The sequence below is a fragment of the Coenobita brevimanus genome, chromosome 70 (assembly GCF_032717465.1).
Source record: "Coenobita brevimanus isolate Jiangsu-jjx chromosome 70, ASM3271746v2, whole genome shotgun sequence".
Classification (NCBI taxonomy): Eukaryota; Metazoa; Arthropoda; class Malacostraca; order Decapoda; family Coenobitidae; genus Coenobita; species Coenobita brevimanus.
In genome coordinates, this window is record NC_137023.1 from 45,000,216 (window position 1) to 45,008,013 (window position 7,798).

The window sequence follows — 7,798 nt, forward strand, 5'->3', positions numbered from 1 at the left end:
CACTAGATGTAACAAAGGCTTATGTATGAATGATGAAAGCCTTAAGAACCACAGACCTATCTGTTTGTGATTCAACACCCAGCATGATTCAGGATGCTTTTACGGTCACATTTACACACACATGCATTGTTTACGGATATGAATGGAAGGTAGTGAGGAGAGAGAAAACAAAATGGATATCAAAACAAAAAAGAAGAGAGTGAATGATCTGTGAAAACAGGGGAAGAGTTGATATTTTCAAAACGTTGACGTCTTTTTTCGTTTAATTATTATTATTATTCTTTTAAGCTCAGGCTAAGACTTTTCGAACTGGAGGGACTGAACACCGGGTCACTTGCTCTTTTGGATCAGTAAAATACAAACGTGTTTAGCAGAGCAGCTTTTCCATGTCAGTGCAAGCATACATACATATATACATACATATATACACATCCATCCATACATACAAAAGGGAGGGAAAGGTAAAAAGAAAAAAAAAGAAGGATGGAGAGATGAAGAAATTATGAGAACGAATGAAAGTGGAAAGAAGAGAATGGATGAAAGAAAATACAACCGCATTAAAGTGGAGAAAGAAGAATGCAGGAAAAAAAAAGAAAAGGAATTGTGAACATTAAAGGAAAAAAGGAGGGAAAGAATGATGGAGAATGAAAAAGGGAAAGAAAGGAGAAATGAAAGACAGAATGGCTGTGAATAAGGGAAGAATGGAGGTCTGCTAATGCGACACACTTGTATGCTGGCAGGCAGAGAAACGCTTGACGGCAGGAGCAGGAGGAGGAGGAAAAATCATCTAGGAAACATTTAAAACAGCTAATCCATTCATCATAACAGTGCACAGACCGCACGGGGATCTAATGACGATCATACAAACCTATAACATGATACTACACTGATTTACAAATGTTTCCTAACAGATGGCAAGCGCTTCCAACAAACGCGATTTTTTCCTTCAGGACAGCTACTGTTGTTACTGCATAACCTCGGCCTGTCTGGCACAGCAGATCTGTCGATCAAAGGTAAACAACTGCTTCTGTGGGTCCATCCTACACGTACAGTACGGTACATACACCGTGTAAGGAGCCGGTGGCCCTTCGTAGTAGCCAGCGCCTCACTAGGGTCGGATCAGGTTCCTTCCTACGGCAAGGTACAGTGAAATATGAGGAGGTTTGGCTCCCGTGTGACGCCGCAGCTGCATCATCCAGGGTGCAAAGCACCACCGTGTGTGGGCTCCTCTTCTGCGCCTCAAAGGAACATAAACATACGGAACAAAGTTCCCCATGCCAAACTAGAAAATGACAATATTACCTCCACTCCATAGTTACCATTTAACATGTTCGCGGAGGAAAAGTAAAAATAAATCCAAATTCTCAATGGATGTGACAGTAGTAAGTTGCACATGGTTACCTGGACATGATTATATTTTCCTCCACATCACGGAGTATGTATCTGAACATACACTGTAACGTACTTTAAACAGTGTCTGTTTTGACAGGTTAGAATGTTTTCCATAACTTTCTTTTCTTAAATCTCTCTGCAGCTTTCTACGTTCCTTTAATCTGTCTATAAATTTCTACTTTGTATCATGCAGAGGCTAGCCAATCTTATTGTTATTGCTGGTTAGGAATGAGGACGGAAGTAGGTGGCAGTTAGGCGAGAAGAGTTAAGAGACAAGACAAGAATATGAATGAAAGAGTGAGGTAGGAAGCGAAGAGCAGAGGCAGAAACAGTTAACCCCTTGGTCTTCTTTGATTTACTCTTCCTGGCACCAGACGATTTTATTCAACTTCAGAAAGGCCTCAACTACTGAAGGGTTTTATAAGGCTATATTTAATTCTAGCATAATGAAAAATACCGACAACTGAACAACATCGTCAGGTGGTATCATGGAAGAAAAATATGCGATATCAGATGGAATGAGTCAAGGAAAGAGGCAAGGGATGAGACAAAAGTGGACACAAGATGGCGTATGGAATGGGCAGAGATGGACAGTTATGACAGTGGAAGGCAGGAAGGGATAAGACAGGAGCAAGGAGAGAAAGGAAGATAAAGAGACGAGTAGAGGTGGGTTACGAGTAAATGGGGATAAGAAGAGGTAGGGAAAGAAGAGGTAAAATAGATGAAAAAGGGACAGAAAGGAACATATACGACAAGAGGAAGAAAGAAAGGAGACAAAAGAGGAGTACGGGGCAGACAGATAAGGCAGGAGGCAGAAAAAAGGGAGGCAAGAAAAGGTGAGGCAGGAGTAACGAGAGGCAAGAAGGTTAGGGAGGAAAAGATAAGGTAAAGACAAGGAGAGGAGGGATGAGCAGAGACTGGAAAAGGAAAGACAGATTGAGGAGAGCCAAGCAAGGTCACGAGAAAGAGTATGGGACAGGCAGGGATGGACAGATAAGGCAGGAGGAGGTACAGGAGAGAGGAAAGAGAAAACGAGGCAAGTAAGGAGGCGGCGAGGCAGGTAAGATGGACAGAGGAGAGAGTACGTGGTAGGCAGGGGTAGGCAGATAAGGAATGGGGAGGCAGAGGTCAGTGTTTGTTTGTACAGACTCCCATGCCTACCAACAGAACGGTGAAGGGATGGGGGAAGGGAATGGTAGGGGGGGGGTGAAGTGGGGTGAGGGTGGAAGGCGTGGGTAGGAGAGGAGGGCGGGAATGGAAGGGGGGAAGTGGGTGCGGATGGAAGGAGTGGGTGGGGAGGATGGAAAGGGATGAAGCAGGGTGGGGATGTAATGGGACGATGGGGAGGGTGGAAGGGGTGGGATGGGGTGAGGATGGATTAGGATAAAAGGGGTCGGATGGGGTGAAGATATAAAGGATGGGATGGTGTGAGGATGGGGTGGGGTGAGGATGGAACGGGTGGGATGGGGTGAAGAAGAAAGGGATGAGTTGGGGCGGGGGATGGAAGTGGTGGGGTGGGGTGGGATGAGGTGAGGATGGAAGGGGTAGGGTGGGGTGAGGTGAGGATGGAAGGGGTAGGGTGGGGTGAGGTGAGGATGGAAGGGGTGGAATGGGGTAAGGATGGTAGAGATGGGGTGGGGTGGGGATGGAAGGAGTGGGATGGAGAGAGGATGGAAGGGAAGGTTGGAGAGGATGTAAGGAGGATGAGTGGGGGTGAAGGGATGCTGAGGGGGCGGGATGGAGGATGGAAGGAGTGGAGGGGATCGCAGGTGTGAGGGGGAGGGGGATGGACGTTTATGGTGAGACAAAAATGCACGATGAGGGGAGACGAAGGAAGAAAGTTGACTAAACAAAAATATATACGAAGAGAATCAGGAATAAGAAAGAACTAAAAATGTGATCAGAAGAAGTGAGGGGAAGAAAATGAAACGAAATGGAAGAGATAAAACTACGAAACAGAAAAGGCTAGCGAAACAAAAGGAATGAAAAATAAGAAACAAAAGAAAAGGAAAAAATATAGAACATAAAGGCAAACAAGAAGAGAAAAAGTACCTTCAGTAGATTACCTTCCTCGTGCACACTGATCTGAACTAGTGCTTATCTGACCACTTTAGTAAGATGACATACTTTTATGATCTATTCTTGCTACCAACAATTAATTCTCCCACAACTTATGACGTCTCTTAGTAGCGATGGCGTTAATGGAGGCCTTGTCAAACTTCTCTATGATGAAATATCTCTCATAAGCTAAAAATAAAATCGCGTGAATATGAGATTAACTGATGCGATGACGTCATAGTCATGAAGGAGTCTATTACCACCCCGTCTTCATCTTGTGTCGTACTTTCACTAATTTTTAACCACTTAATCCCTGTGTCAATAGAAATTCTCTAATCCGCATATTTTCACCATGACTGCACCAGCAGTATTTGGGTAATAGAGTGGACATAAATGCACACACACACACACACACACACACACAGGTAAGAACATAGCGTATGTCCCAGAAGATACTTTCAGGAAGATTGATGACAGACACAGGGAGACACTAACAGACATACCCTGGATGTACTACATGTATGTGTTACATATTATATATATATATATATATATATATATATATATATATATATATATTTGTGTGTGTGTGTGTGTGTGTGTGTGTGTGTGTGTGTGTGTGTGTGTGTGTGTGTGTGTGTGTGAGAAGGGGTATTTGGAAAGTACTAACGAATGAAAAGAAATACTTTAAGTAAAAAAGCTGGGGAAGAACTGTTATCCCCATGCTTATGATGGTCGGTTTTGTTAGCCTACTTTCCTCTCGTAATCTTCAAATGATATACTTCGGGAGCAGAATTTTGATATCGCCTTCAAGAATCCAATGACCATGAAGTAAGCGTCTCCTAAGCTGAATAAAACAGTCTCACGGTTGCTAGAAAAAAAAAAAAAAAGATAAAGCGAGTCCTCGGGCTGAAGGGAAAAGGAGAAAGGAGAAGAAAGGAATGGTAACGCAAGAAAATGGACTGTACGAGTAAGGGCCGATTAACATAAAATGAGAGAAGTGAAAAAATTATAAGGAAGAAGAGGGTAAAGTTGGAGAGGTGTTTAGGAGGTTAGGGTGACAGATGAAGGAGAAAAGCAAAAGGAGAAAAAGAACTGAGATGAGAAGATGGGAAGAGAAACGTTGAAAGATTAGAGAAAGCTGGAACAGAAGAAAAAAAAAATGGGAAGAGAAAGGGGACGAGAAGAAAGATGGTGGTGAGAGAAAGAGAGGAAATGTACGAAAAATAGGAAAGATAAGGGACGACATTAAAATGACAGAGAGAGAGAGAGAGAGAGAGAGAGAGAGAGAGAGAGAGAGAGAGAGAGAGAGAGACGACTTAAGGTTCTAAACATACTTAAAGAGCCAATCACAAAACAGAAAAACAGCCAAAAAAAAAAAAAAGAAAAAAAAGAAAAAAGAAAGGGATAGGAGAAAGGAAGAGCCAGAGGTGAAGGGGTTAATGAAGAGGGAGAAAAAGAAGTTAAAAAGAGACAGGGGAGGAGGGAGAAAGCGAGGAGGGGGTAAGAAGGGTCAGTGAAGGGGAGGGGGAGATGGAGGGAAAAGGGGGAGGAAGGAGAGAAGAGAGGGAGGGAAGCAGGAAAGAGAGGGAGTGTGGGAGGGAAAGAAAGAAGAGTCGTGAGGAGAGGAGGGGAAGGCAGGGAGGGGAGAAGCGAGAAAGAATGAGAGAAGAGGAATGGCAGGAAAGAAGAGACAGGAATGAGGGGAAAGGGGATGAGAGGGAGGGAGGAGATAAGGAGGAAGACTGGAGTAGAGGGAAAGACCAGAAGAGGGAAGGAGGAGAGAAGTGGGAGGGAGGGAGGAAAAAAGAGAAGATATTGTATATGAGAGAGAGAGAGAGAGAGAGAGAGAGAGAGAGAGAGAGAGAGAGAGAGAGAGAGAGAGAGAGAGAGAGAGAGAGAGAGAGAGAGAGAGAGAGAGAGAGAGAAACATGGGTAAGAAGACAAAGAGGCAGAAGATGTAGATTTGACCGCTTCTGATTTATGCCTATCAACTGCACGAAGTTTTTTTCATCACAATCTTTCCCTAGAATTCGACAAGGCTCAATCTAACTTACAACCAGGTCCCCATTTGTACTGTTGGGTGCGTAGGGACACTGAGGAAACTAACTTTGTCGAAGAGCCTAATCGGTCGGGAGTCAGGAGGAAGAGGACGGGGAAGGGGAAGCAGGGGGATGAGGGGAGAGATGGGATAAGGGAAAAAAGTGGGGAGGAATAGGAAATGAAAATGAAGGAAAGAAGGGGATGGAGAAAGCAGAGGAGAGGAGAGTGGGAGGGAACAGGGAAGAAAAATATAAGGGAGGGAAAGAGAATACGAAGGGAAGGAAAAAGGTAGAAAGAAAAGAAAAGGAAAGGAAAGTAGGTGCAAGGGGAGAATAGGAGGGGGGAAAGGAAATGGGAAGTAATGAAAAAGAAAAGAAGGGTGGACATGAACAGAGGCTGTGAGCAGAAGGGGCGGATACAGGGAGAAAAGGGAAAGGGAAAAGACAAGTGAAGGTAAGAGGAAAGGAGACGGAGGGAAAGGAATGGGGTTTGATGGAGGTGGCTGACCTCTTGAGTTGTCTGCAAAAAGGACAGTCATTGTACATTACCATTCTCTCTCTCTCTCTCTCTCTCTCTCTCTCTCTCTCTCTCTCTCTCGTATTTGTAAGTAATTATTCCTTCACATGATGCCTCTAATCATTGACGACCATTGAGCGCACACGCCTGCACGCACACGCGCCTCTGTTTGTCTGTCGTCTAATTGTCTGTCTCATATTCCCACTTCAGCTTATATTTCCTCGTTTACTTCCAAACTTTTCTCTGTATTATTCTTTTTGTTATTTCCCAGCACACTTTATCTAACGTACGTGTAATCCCTCGTATTAGTGGTGCTGTTGCTGGTGTTGAAGCTCCATGCTCATCTGAAACGTGAACCCTGTAGACTGTAGGGTTAAGGTACCATTATCCTACAGTCCACCATCCTCTTTTTAGGGGATAGTAAGTTGATGGATGTTTGTAAATTGGGTAGCGAAGCCATCCGGTCATATTACTGTCACAGCAGGAAGGGGTCCCTCTCCAGAACCAGCCGCCGTACTGGGAGTCTGCGCAGTAAACGAGGATAGAACACACAAACTTTCATTCGCCATTATAATAATATTTAAAATTTCATCCCACCTCCAGTTTGCCTTCACACAGTTTGCCTAATCGCTGCTGCTTTCGTCACTGTCACTTCACTTGTTTTCTCCCGCGACTTTTGCTTTCGCAGAACTCTCTTGCTTGCATAACTTTCCTCTTTCCATTACTCTCTTTGACTATTTTTCTTCGACATTCCTCTGTTACTTTCATTCTTCTATGTTCAGTTCTGCTATTCTCCCATTTCGCTATCAGTTCTCCTTTTGCCCTATTAACTCCCTTTCACGCATCTTTTCCTATCACTCCCCACTCTCTCTCTTCCTTCAGACGTCCTGCCACTGTCACTATCGAGGCCTTAACTCTAACATATTCCGTCAATTTTCACCCACTTTCATCTGTTCCTAGTATCGTCCTCCAGCTCTTTCTTTCTCTAGTCTCCATCTTCAGTCATTCTCCTCTCTGGCAATAAATTCTTCGCATCCAATTACTCTTCCCTTCCCCATGCATCCTTTTCATCTACCTTTCCTCTTCCTCCTCCCTTCACATCTTTCCCACACAGCTCAAAGTTAATCACCTCAACCTTCTCCTATCCTCAATCTCTTCCACTACCTCTTCCCTTCCACTTCCTCCCACCCCTCCCCTCTGCTCCCAAACATTTTCTCCTCCTTCTTCTCTCCCTATTCTCCTTCCATCCCATCTTTTCCACAAAGGTAAAAAATAATCATGCCACCCTCCTTCACAAAAGCCCTTCCCCTTTCCCTTTTCCTACCTCTACCTTTTTTTTTTTTTTTTACTCCTACTCTTTCCCTTTTCCTTCCCCATCTTCTACTACTTTCCCTTCCCTTAATTTTTCACTACTTCTCTCTCCTCCCCATCAGACCTCTCCCTCCCCCTTCACCAACCCTGTCACATTCCCCTTCCTCCTTCCCTTCTTCTAACCCTTCATCTTTCGCAAGCATCGTTCTCTTCTCTTCCTTCCGCCTACCCCTTCCCTTCTCCCTTCCTCTCAACCTCCTTCCCTCCCTTTCCCCAAGCATCATCACCCTCTCTTCCCGTCCCACCTTTCCCACACACTCAGAATTAATCACCTGCACCTTTCCTCCTCCCTCACCCCCTTCCGTCCCTCCATCACCCCTCGTGCTTTCACAAGGCGCCTTTTACCGCGGCAGGCTTCATAGGTGTGTGTGTGTGTGTGTGTGTGTGTGTGTGTGTGTGTGTGTGTGTGTGTGTGTGT